General features: G+C 45.9%; 1 protein-coding gene across 6 annotated transcripts in view; it reads left to right on the forward strand.

Moving 5' to 3' along the window:
* The first annotated feature begins 208 nt into the window (after positions 1-208).
* LOC111261399 (uncharacterized) overlaps positions 209-12,471 on the forward strand; it is a 62,994-nt gene continuing 50,731 nt past the window's right edge. For all 6 annotated transcript variants that reach the window (XR_015311494.1, XM_086968685.1, XM_086968690.1 and 3 more), the window contains exon 1: positions 209-484. The gene's annotated coding sequence lies outside the window, so the exon portion shown is untranslated. The remainder of the gene's footprint in view (positions 485-12,471) is intronic.

Consider the following 12,471-nt stretch of genomic DNA (forward strand, 5'->3'; position numbering starts at 1 on the left):
AACAGAAGCCACGGCGGCGGCAAGACCGGCCAAGCCATCGCCCCTATCTTTTCGATGCACGCTTCGTTTTCGTACGGTGCGCGCAACTGTGTCAAGTTTCTATTTATGTTGTACCTGTCTGGGCGAGTGTGTGCTGTTCCCTTTCGCCCGGTCTACCAACATTCGCGTGTATATATATATAGATATCATAGCTAACCTGCATGTATGAATTTGTACGTGTCTGGCTATACACAGAGTCTAAAGCGGGGGGTTAGCTGGCCTACCGCTGACTCCACACCAGGACGATCGTAGGTTACTGGATAAACTTTGTTAGTTACAGTACTACCATAAGGTATGCCAAACACCAAAGTGACTGGGCTAAATTAGCCTAGTTGGCCTGGGAAAGTGCCAGTAGTGGTGAGTGCTAGAGGTAATAGGCAGGCAAATAGGACCAGCGGAAAGAACAGGGGAAGGCCGCTCCACGCAGCAACAGGAGTCTGACCAAGTAGGTAACGAATTTATCTCTTCTCTCAGGTCTTCGACTTTCCGTGCTACTTCGCTTCCCTCCTTCTCTCTTATGTGGGTTAAATAATCTATAGCGTCAGTCTGAGCTGAATGATGCGTTCCCCGGCGACAAGAACCCAGACGACAATGAAGTTTAGCTTGCAAACGCAGCTCAGCGACTCCCAGAGAGCGACGCACCTCAATGCAGACACCAGCGTAGCACGCTTCACACTTCGACAAACACCTAGACACAAACCACAGCACAACAATAGGCCAGACTAAGCACAGAACAGCCTTCTAAGGTGCACGATACTGTACAAACAGGAGGCTACCGCGTACATGGTCACATTCAGTAAAGAAGAAGATGAACCTGACAGCGACAACGCTTCGGGCTTCAAAGAGTTTGCCACCGCCACGATATCAGTTGTGGCAGAGCCGTAGCGCCTTGTCGATAATCCCTTTGTCTTTGAGAACAGTGTATGCTGCTGTCGCCGCCGCCGTCGCCGCTTGCTGAAATAGCAAGCTTACTCCTACTTCTTTTTTCTGACCCATTTGCCTTTAGCTTCATGGGATGTCACGTGATGCCTAATCCAGAACACAGGCCAGCAGGATAAACAACCATAACGACGAGAATTCTTCGTTGCTACTGAACGTTAAGGAAGCCAGCAGAGGAAAATAGGTAAAGGCAGCAGCACCTCGTCTGCCACTACTGCTATCATTGTCACACCGAGCCGGCGTTTTGAAAAAAGAAATAGAGAGAAAAGTCCTGAGCCATATTTCCGGGCAATAAATGTGACTAGTTACCCGTATGTGTTAACGCTGATAGTAGCGCTGCACCATACGGCATAGATGGTGTTCTGAAGCAGCCAATGACTCAATCTAACTACGATTTCGCCTAAGTAAGCTGGCCGCTTGCCCACTATTCAGTTCTCCTGAGATCACGCAATCGACTATCCCAGCTCATTGACAGTAATCAGCATCACGAGTCCAGTAGCTAGTGTGCAGGGCGGGAGGAGAGGTACCGACAGAACCCCGCAATGAGTTGGGGGATTAGGAGTGTTTTCGGTAGAATATTATTGGTTAAAAGTAATCCATTGTAGTTGTGAGCCAGTTCTATCCTTGCAGCCTCGTTTGCCTTGTATTTTAACTAGCCAATATCGTTTACGATGCTTACCATGCAATGATCTCGAAGAGAAAATAGGAAAAGAAGTAACTGACACCGAGTTATCATCAAGGTGAGCTATTAGATATTAAACAACAAGTACTAGGCTATAGGCATAGAGCTTATGGCCAATTCGATATCTGGAGTACATATGGTAGGTCAAACGGTTGTAGTCCTAATTTCCAGAACTTAATTAGGCCAACATCAGTAAATGATAACCGTTCTCTTTCCGTTTTATGGGAGGAATTAGGAAGAATCGAGTGTTCAATATCTTTTGCTATCTATCACATTCCTGCATCTGCTACATCAGCTAGTCCGAGTGTAGGACACTATTATATCTACGACATCATGTTCTGCATTCATAAACTTAATGTCAATAAGACAGCGTTGGGTATAAGTAACCTATTCTAAGCTATTATTACTTTAAAGGGAAACCTTACACATCAATAAAAAAGCATGAAATATATATCTTAGTATAAAGAGAGCAAAAAATAGCTAGTTTTATATATTGGGGTAAGGACTGCCTATTCCATAAAACATGCATTGATAATGATTGATGGGAACATTCTGTACATTTGCAGCAATCAAGAAGGGTAGCTAGGCAAAGAGCAGGCGTCGAGTCAATGAACGGAGAATAAACATAACTCTCACTGGGACGTCTTGTAATGGGCTTCAGCTAGGCCCTCCTCAGGCCATTACCGCGAGCACATCAAAGCAGACCTACTCGACAGGCGGAGAAAAGAACAGAAACAACGATGTGGTAATGTTAGTCATAGTAGAAAATGGTAATATCAGAGACAGGCTGCCCTCGACCTTTCACATTCAAAATGGGCTTTTCTCTTGTCTCCTTGAGCCCCCAATGGCACGTGCCTGTCTTTTTACCTCAATCCATCTCAAACCAAGGTGAGATGCGTTTTGTGCAGGACAAAAGTCAACTGAAGCCTTTGGACTAGACGACAACTCCCTTCCAACACGACATGTTGCTGTTTTCTCCACCTGAGAAAGCCAACCACCCTGTGGACAACGAAGCTAACAACCTAATAGGTTTGACTCCTTGCATATGACGAGGTTGTTGTTGTTATTATTATCGTCCCTCATTTTCTCATTCTTCTGCAGCGTCACGTAACGACAAGGCTGCTCGGCATCAGCAGCCTATCGACCGGCCAGCAACCTGTACAGGCATTGCATTACACTATAAACAATGCATATAATAATGATAACAATAACATATGGAAAGAAGGCCGACATTCAATACTTTTTATGTTTGTTACTGTCACTGCCGAATTGCTCGTAGGTTTTAAGCACCTATTATAGCCGATCGAAACGAACAGCGACGACAAATAATAGAGCGAACCGCTTTCGACTATTTATCCACCGGATCTTTCTCTCACCCTAAATTTTGACATATATTAACATCTATAGCGAGCACACACATTGATAGTGATATGGGTTTCCTTTCATGCGTGTGTTTTCTTATCTGGTTTTGTGCATTCGGTGTGGACGACCACTTCTGTCCGAAGGCTCGGTTTGTCCTTTGTCTGAGGCCTTGTTACAGCCACTCCGTACCATTCGCTGCCATTCGAGAAGCGGAAGTAGGCAGGAAGGGGGAAGAGCGGAGCAGAATCCAACTCTTATTGCAGTGTTGTACGTCGACAGGACCGACAGCCGGCTTTGGCATATTTCTCCGAAAACGCTACCCCCACTGTTTTTTCTGCTGTTGCCGCAGGCCGCATAACTCACTTGTCGATGGCGAAACGACGCCAAGCAACAACTTCGTACGAATGAACCGAGACACAACGGCAATAGCAGCAGCAGCAGCAGTAAACCACAGGAGTAACTATGCTACGGAACAGCATCTCGAAACGATGCGGGAGGTTAATGTATGAGAAAGCCAAGTGCTGCCGAGTGTCGACTGCCGTTAGCTGCCGCTGCTGTGGTAAAGGAACAGTCCGTAGCAAACAGCATGAGAAAGCTAACCGCACAACCGCCATACGGAAAGAGGTTTGCGGTATTTTACTGCAGTCATTCGTTTCGTCCGCCAGAAGTCGTTGCTAGCCGGGACTCTAGTAAGCCTGCCTTACAGAACTCCTCTCCTACCGAGCAACCGACAGACCGCAGAAAAGGATCAAAGGCTAAGGACTGCCTTTGCTACTAACATCATCGAAAACCAGTCCTGCAGTGATGGTATCACCTGCTTCGCACCACAAAGACAGCGGGGAGAGACGAGCATGGGACAGGATATAGTAGGTTAGACAGCTGCTGGCCTGAGTGCACCGATCTGCGGTTCAAAGCGGAACATCTTGCGGCGGCAGAAAGGGAGCTATGAGGTTGGGGGACGCACGTGAAGGGGTATTGGAGGATGAGGAGGAGGACGATAGGGGGAGGGGGAGTACGCCCTAACTGATTACATTTAGGTCATTATTTTATTTATACATTTACAGTTACATTTACATTTACACTGGGAAGAATTTTCGCTTTAGCAATAATATCAAACCATTGATTTCAGCTGACTCATATGACCTCTCTGGAATAAGGCAAGCATTTTCACAGGGGTCAGAAATCTGATTTTGCTTAGTCTCGTTGCTCGCGCCAGCGGCAGTAGCAGCTGCGCTGCTCATTTCGTCGGAATTGATCCTTATGATAAGCAGAGCAGTCTCAATGAACCCACAACACTCCAAAACCCCCAGACATAGTGGTTCCACGAACCCACAATCCTATTTTCCTTCTCTCTCGCATGTTTAAAGAGTGCTAAGACTGCGTGCACGACTTTGTGATAGGCCGGCAGGCTTCAAATCTGCCCATTACGATAGCTTGCTACTACAGCGGGCCGACGCAGCGCTCATGATGCTGCACAGAGGACATAGCTGTCCTGTATGCTGGACTGCCTGGTGATAGTGAACTCTCCGGATCGAGTATAATACGACAAGTGCTTGTAAGGGGGCCGTTTGCGTTAACCTTCAACGTCAGCGACGATGTCTACATCTAGTCCGCGTCAGTTTCGACAAGTTGACGCATAGTCGTCCGAGAACAATGTACCGAACATATTGAAATCTCAAGCCAAAACAGAAACAGGACATGTATCGTGTTTGTGACCCGAACGAAGCTTTCAATTTTGCTGTTATATTCCTTATGCTGGACATTAAACATTATATTGATGACAGTAAGGACTGCGTGAGAAAACATTCAGAAACCATAGTTTTTACTAATTACTGTCTCAAGGTTGATCGCAGGCCGGCAGTCTGACAGAGTTAGGTTATCTGCCATCACATTTTAAGCGGCTTTTAGTAGCATCTAAGCTGCTTATAGCCGTAATCAATAGACTCACTGGGTTGGTTCGCGGTGGGTTGTGCTGCGGCTACAGTGTTTGGACGCCTGGCATAGTCAACTGTCAGACGAGGGGCGGTTGTCATGTCGGAGATCCTGCTCGGTAGCGGCGGCGGACGGCCGCAGGAACAGCAACTGATGGAGCAGACAAAAGCTTTCTTCTGCATGAATCATTATTTCCACTGTTTGCACGCTTATTCGCTGGCTCCCTAACCGCTGTTCTGCCGTTACTTCTAGTTTCACCTCAGTTGCCATCTGACCACTATAAGTGAAGCAGGTTGGCCATCGATGGCTGCTGAATGATGGATAAAAACAGGTTGAAAGGACAACCTTAGTAACTCGAGAGTATTGTTGTGTTCCATTTTATCCTACTAAAGACAGACGCTTCTCCTTCACGTTTTTCAAATTTAAGCTACTATGGACTCACGGTAGCCGCATGGCAAGTGTACATGATATGATAATGTTGCATTGTTAGCATTATAACGCTGCTTCTATGCTCCATCCTCTATTTAGTCATTACAATAGTATACGAAGTACGTCGATCGTGCTGCTGCTCCTGCTGCTACTATACGGCTTTCATCATTCGTTGAGACGCTGGACTACGACCGATTCCCCAACACTGTTATAGTCCTCAATGAACAGCCCTGCTTTCCTATAAACTTAGTTGTCTAATCTCAGCTATTCCGGTTGCGTCGACAGCATCCACAGAGTTTGCCGACCTACCACTCGGTGACATTAAAGTAACTGCAGCCGAATGACCCTGCAAAGCACAATTCTGCTTGCCTGCCTGCCTATCTGCTTGCACGGGCGTATGTCTAGTGCACGGATCTGCCCATCTTTCCGTTTTTTGGTCCGTAGCCAGTATTTACGGCCTGCGTAGATGCATAGTGCATAGTCATAACGGCTGCGTAACAGTACGCGTGTTTAGCCAGCCAGCGGCGTCGTTCCTGCCAACGTAGCATCGAAGCGTCGTCAGTACCAGCAATAGCAATAGAAAAAAAACGCACTGCCTCTACTCGCTCTTCTATGAGCTACCGCCTGCGCTGCCGCAGTCGATTCTGATCGTCGTGCTGTTGTCGCTTTTGCTACTAATCTCGTCTAGTAGCTGGCACGTGCGCGAAGGAAGAAGTACAGGCCAGCTGCAGGCGACGAGACTACACTAGATCACAGAGCAGGCCAGAGGAGGACCGCCAAGCACATGGCTGCCGCATCCACTGCCGTTGATTTACCGTGAAGGTAAGCCCGAATGGTAAAACAGTGATAACTGCGCTTCGTGTTTACGGTGTCTGTTCCAATAGACGGCGTTTCGCAGCAGCAGTAGCAGCAAATTTTACCCAAATGACTAGTACGTGACGAAGTATGTTCCACACTTTGTTTCTTGAAGCATCAAGTACATTTATCTATCTGTGGAGTCCGCAAACGTCGACGAGCTTCCTTCTCGCACGCTGCAGAATATAAACACGAAGCGGGAGATGGCGAAAAGACTTCAATCGAAAGACTGACTAAACGGCTGGTCTTGTCTGTCATGAGCTGATGCTACATTGACACCCACAAAAGCAAAATACCCAGTGGACGATACGTGAACAGTCAACAATAAGCCAGCCAGCTGCGAACACGTGGAAGCACAACCCCATGACGACAACTCGATAATGATAAGCACTGATGGCGCAGCGGAAACAATACTATCTTGGTGTAGTGACACTATCGCGAGTACCTCTGCAGTTATTTGACGGACTACCGTCACGCGACTAAGGTCATAAGAGCAACTAAAAATGGCAAAAGGGTATTTGATTACGTTCAACGTGTGCATGAAAGCTGATTGCGGTTTGTGGCTTTTTCGTTTCTACTGTTGCTAAGGGCAAAGCTATCCTAAGTTCTCACTTGTTTCTAAGCTTTTTACTTGTTCTTTGTGAAACTGGGCTTCTCACGAAGTTAATGCCTCAGAGCCTAAGAGAGGTGCGTTTAGAATCAAATAGTTAATACAAAGAGCTGGACAATAAATGATAGCGTTAAACTTACTGGAGCTGAAACTTTGCTAGGACAATAGAGCAATATAAATCAAAACATTAACATAAACTACAGGTTTTAGGTAAACAGGAAGTACCTAACTTCTGTTCGGGGAGAGTTTGTCATGTTGTAGTTGAACTTTACTTGAAATTACTTGCATATTGCAACCATAAGCATTGAAGATAAGACAATAAACGCATATTATATACAGAACACTAATAAGTAGCAAATTATTCAGTACTACCAATGAACAATAAGCTAGCGGTCGACTCTAGCTAGACAATAGATAATTACACTAAGTCTGTCTGATGTCGGCACTCATATGCCAACTTCACTCAAACCCCATTTTCGATATTTCGACAAAAAAGAATAACAAGAGATCACGCATATATGTTTTTCTTCGTTTTGATATGCCCTCATCCTATTTTGAGGTTGTCCTTTCTATCGGCTGAAGTATGCATACACAGTAGAGCTTTATTGGCGCGTATATTATCCACTGGCCTGTACTCAGCAGCAGCAGCAGTAGTAGTAGTAGTAGACGCCGCTGTCTATTAAAATCGTCATAATACCTGGGTTCTTGGGTCTTCAAAATTTCAAAAAAAGTATTTCTCAATATTTTTCATTTCAGCCCTCGACTTCCTGCCTTCGACTGCACAGAACTTGACACTGGTCGCTTTCGTGTGAATCGATCGCTGCTATTACCAACTCCTAAATTTTATTAACGTGTCTGCAACACGGTGAACGAAATAAGTCAATGGTAGAATTTCGCGTAGCTAAATAGATCTAACTACAGTTAGTATCTTTACGACTTATTCACATACTCTGTTGTCGCTTACTCTTAAGTTAAGCAGATAACTTAGCAATTACTACGGCTTTGCTTGTCGCCCTTCTGTTGCCCTATCGTTCCTGGGGCTCTGGTGAATAGGTTGATGCTGATGATGTTGCCGCTACTCTGGTTCTCGACGATGTCCACGCGGCCGTCGATGACGCTCCGCAGGGCTGCCGAAACTGCTACAAACTTGCCAGCGATAACTTCGAGCGTGTAGGGACGAGTGACGGCGTCGTGACTAGTTTTGATAACTATTTACGTTGAGTAATGGATGGCGGCAATGTTCATGTCAGCGTAAACAGCGTTTTAATACGTAATAATAATTGCGATGGCCGTGTTTCGGCTAGAACCGTTTGTTTACCGACTTCACAGTTCGGTTGTTTTTCCAAGGTTCAATTTTGCACCTTCTGTTTTTTTCATATTCGAAATAATTTACTGTCTGTGATCTTCTATCAAGTGTTCTGGCGAGAACAAACATTTTTCCAGGCAAAATAGCGCTCTCTGTTGCCGCTGACCGCCTGTTGTCAGCGCCGTCATCGATGGGAGTGCTCTACGGAAATAGTGATCGAATGGAATTGTTACGGCTTTCAGCCGTGCCGACGACGCCACTCACCTCGAGCAGCGGCCGGCGCCCGTACCACCACCAACTGCTGTAGCCAGTTTTTTCTTTTTAGCTCCTTCTAGATTTTTTCGCTAATTCTGTTCGCCTCGTTGCACAAATACCTTCAAGCGCTGGGCCTGCTTCTTTCACGCCTCCAATCTCAGGCTCGTCTTCTGGTTTGCCCTGTGCGCCTCTGTCTCTGACCGTTTGGCAGGCCAAGCATCGTCATATCTGATAACGAGCAGCGAACAAATTCCAGCGGCCGTGGCGACCACCGGTAATTGTCGGCAACGATCTGCCGACGTCACTGTGCCGCTTGAACCCTTCGACGACATCAACATTGGCGATTATGCCGCCGCCGCCGCCGCTGCTACCGGTGATGATGCTGACAGGGGCGACGCGAATATCTCGTATCGGCGTTCAAGCGTCGGATGTGCGCTAGTTTACGGGAATGCCCTAAGTCAGCTTGGTTCGTTGCAGCTGCAATGGCCGGGAGGCTGATTATGCCGTTGCTGGCGGGACCGACGACCGGGAATCTTTTCCTCCTTGAGAATCAACTATAAAATTCAGCAAGGGTCGCCATTTTTCAAAACACTGACGCGTTACTGACGGCTGGGTTTAGTGCAGTGATTCAAGTCACTACATCCATATTCTGTTACGCAAAGTGCGCCTATCCAGCAAAGGCTCTCAGATATTCGGATCGTAAGCGTCTTACGGTATACGTAACATGGCATGTTACGCTACAGGTGCTATGTTAGAATGCTGAACAGTGCCGACGGTCAAGCTCTGTTTGAACAAATCATCAGACGGCCGAGGCCACTTAAGAACAAAAAAAGGCGGACAAAAAGGAGTGACATGATGAGCCAACGGGAGCGGCAGAAACACTGAGCGAGTGTTGACGGGTCCGCCTGTATGCCAATCACCTCCAAACAAAGGTAACTGTGGCACTGTGTGACTGTGGCAACTGTGACACAAAGGTAACTGTGGTATTGGCCAGGAGTCAACGACACCTGACCATCATCGGCTCCAGCTCTATTACGAGCAGCAGCAGCAGCAGCGGTCGTATCAGAAAAGATGGGGCCGCTACGCAGCAGTAGCCGGGGAGTACGACGAGTTTTCTATATATAAAAGCGTTAGGAACAGAAACAGCGGCGGTCGTGGTCTCTGTAGCAATAATAGCAGCGTGTCTGGTAGTGCTATGAACACTGGTTATCTCAATGTTGAGCTCTCGTTTGTGGCTTAATCTTCGTAGTCTAACATAGCGCAGCTTGTTTTATAGACGCGTCTATAAAAAGCGCCAACGAATTCCACTGATCACAGCAAAAGTAGAAGTGACAGCCATTATTGACAGAACCCCCGCAATAATAACGTGTCTGTTCTATTGAACGGAGCCACATGGATGGTGGTCTCGTTCGAGGCTAAACCTATATGGACACACTTTACTTCGAACCGAACAACTAGAAAAAACGTAGAAATTGAAGAGTATATATTTACACTGCACGGCTATTACCAACGCCATTTATAGCAAATCTGCTGTGAACCATAGTTTTATTCTATCGTAACAAAAACAGCTTGTTATTACTAGAACTATACCATATATATATATATATATATTTGTAGTAGCGCTATAAATTCTACAGTGCAGCGATCGCAATACCCCTTCTTGAGCGATTTCTTCTCATTCGCCAGTCTGCCTGGGCCCATGTCGCTTTCCCTATCTACACATCTATCGAATTGTAAACGAGCGATTCTATGGCATGAAATACAGACAATCAAGCTTCTATTGAATAAAAGTATAGATTTTTTTTTGTCTGATGTACGGTCAACAGCAAGGTCGCCAATGCTACACAAACCAGAAGACTAGTTGGCTTAATTACTTATTAAACTGATAGCAAGAGCGAGGCCGATCGTTTAACCAGATTGATACGAGCCGAGCTTTCATAATCGCGAGTTTCTGTCGCGTGTTAATTTCTAGCGCTTTAATGATCTGATACTATTTGCCCTTCAGATGCCGTAGGCTGTTCGCTTGGAGAATGTTGCTGTTTTCTACCTAACATCTTGTAACATTGTAGCAAGCCTCACCTTCTATTAAGCCAGAAATAGACTACATATATTGTCGCTAGGTCTTTTTTTGCCTGCCAACTCAGATGAGTAGTCTGGTCCGTGGACGTCCAGCTAATCACTGACTCATTGTTACAATGCGAGCCATTAAAGATGTCAGCGAGCATTCGGGCTAAGTAAAAACGATCGGTGCTTTCTACTTGTTTCTCAATCAGTAACCCAAGAACGCTCGTAGCGATGGCACACATCTGTGTGCACCATCTCAGGCGGCGATACTTTTGGCAGCAGCGGTAAAAGCAGCCGTGGGCTGGCTAGCTGCTCCAGTCCGTCGCGGAAAAGAAACAGTTTTGCGCGGTATTGCGAACGTTTGCATCGATTGTATCTTTATTCGTTCATCCATCCGTCCATCAAGAGTTTGTGAGTTCACCATAGAAATAGCGACTAAGAGAGTGAGACGGGGAGCCGAAAGTTGAGCAGGGCCATTCTCGCCTACCTGCACCGATGCAACTACTACTACTATTGCTATTCCCGCATACCGAGCATGTTTCAGCGCGGGTCATCGCTGCAATTAAGTTGACACGTGTCCGTTGCGAGAGATCGTAGCAGGCTATTGCTTGATCTATGAACAACGCAGCGAAATGGAGACCGCAGTGGCTCGACGCTGGAGTAAAAGAGTTAGTAGCCCGGCCAGCTGAGAGCCAATACCAAGAAATCAGAGTAGATCAAGCGGCGTTGCGCGCCTTTAAGGTCGTCTTGCTTCTCACCGCTGAAGGAAGCACTCCAGAAGTTACAAAAAATCACTCAATTATCGTAAGAACACAAACTTTCAATGCTTCGTATCGTCGAATCACGTGTCGTCGTCGTCGTCGCCGAACACTATCTAACAGTAATAATCAGCATAAAAACAATGTTATCGTCGAGTTATTAAGTATTAAGCTCTGCCGTAATGGCGGCTGGAACGTATCTGTATTGAAAGACAACGAGTAATTCAGTGTAGGTTTATATGTAGTACCTGTAAAGATGGAAAGCGCCATACCGGAAGTGGATCCTGCAATGTTAAATAGTAAAGCTGCTTGTTTATTCATTCGAAACAGACAATTTATTTCGATGCACAAGAGCGCTCGATAAGCGTTACCTTTTTGTCCTACCTTAGTATCTTGTCATGTTAAGCTAGTGGGGTACAGAATAATGCTATCATACATGAAAGTGCTATGAATTTTGTTTACTCGTACGGTTAGTAGGCGGATTAGTCCTACCCCAGCGACCTAATATAGGGCAATAGCAATTGTTAATAAGTAGTTCTGGCTTAGAATACGCTTTTTTAAACGGTTTGTCTTTTCAACGTAAACGCCCCGATAATAATATGTTTTTTTTTTTTCATATTTTAAATTGCCGTAGTCATTGTTGCGCATCATCTCTACTAAGCACTTGGAAACCACTAAAAAAAAAAAAGAAGAAAACATTTTCTAGCGAGTCAACTTTGAACTTCATAACGTAAAGGGCTGTATCAGTAGAACGACATTATAATTCGCCCAAGGCAGGTCGGACGAACAAAGATAGAGATGGGCACTCTGCGCCACAATTCTCTGTAGGCTATTTGTTAATTTAAGCGAAGGCGGAAAATATACATACTATAGCCGCTTTAAACCCAATACTACAGACGCTCTCCGGCTGCTTGACGGTGTCATCATTAAGTATGTGCCGTCGCCAGGGACCTGGGATAGCCCTACAGGCAAGCAGAACCCGCCGAGAAAGCGCTCAACAGTGAGAAGAATAGGGAAGCCGAGGAAAAAGCCTCTGCACGGCCAACACGACTTGAAACGTCAATGAATACTACAACGGATAGCAAGAACGGGAAACAGAAGGGGGTGAAGGGGAAAAGAACCGTGTGAAGCCGTAAAACATGCCGACACGATGCCGACGCTGATGACAGCTAAAGAGATCACGATGAAAATAATCATGGTCATGCCATTGATGATGAGCAAAACGCCACGCAGACTGTCG

The sequence above is a fragment of the Varroa jacobsoni genome, unplaced genomic scaffold (genome assembly GCF_002532875.2).
Source record: "Varroa jacobsoni isolate VJ856 unplaced genomic scaffold, vjacob_1.0 scaffold_554, whole genome shotgun sequence".
In the NCBI taxonomy this organism is placed as follows: Eukaryota; Metazoa; Arthropoda; class Arachnida; order Mesostigmata; family Varroidae; genus Varroa; species Varroa jacobsoni.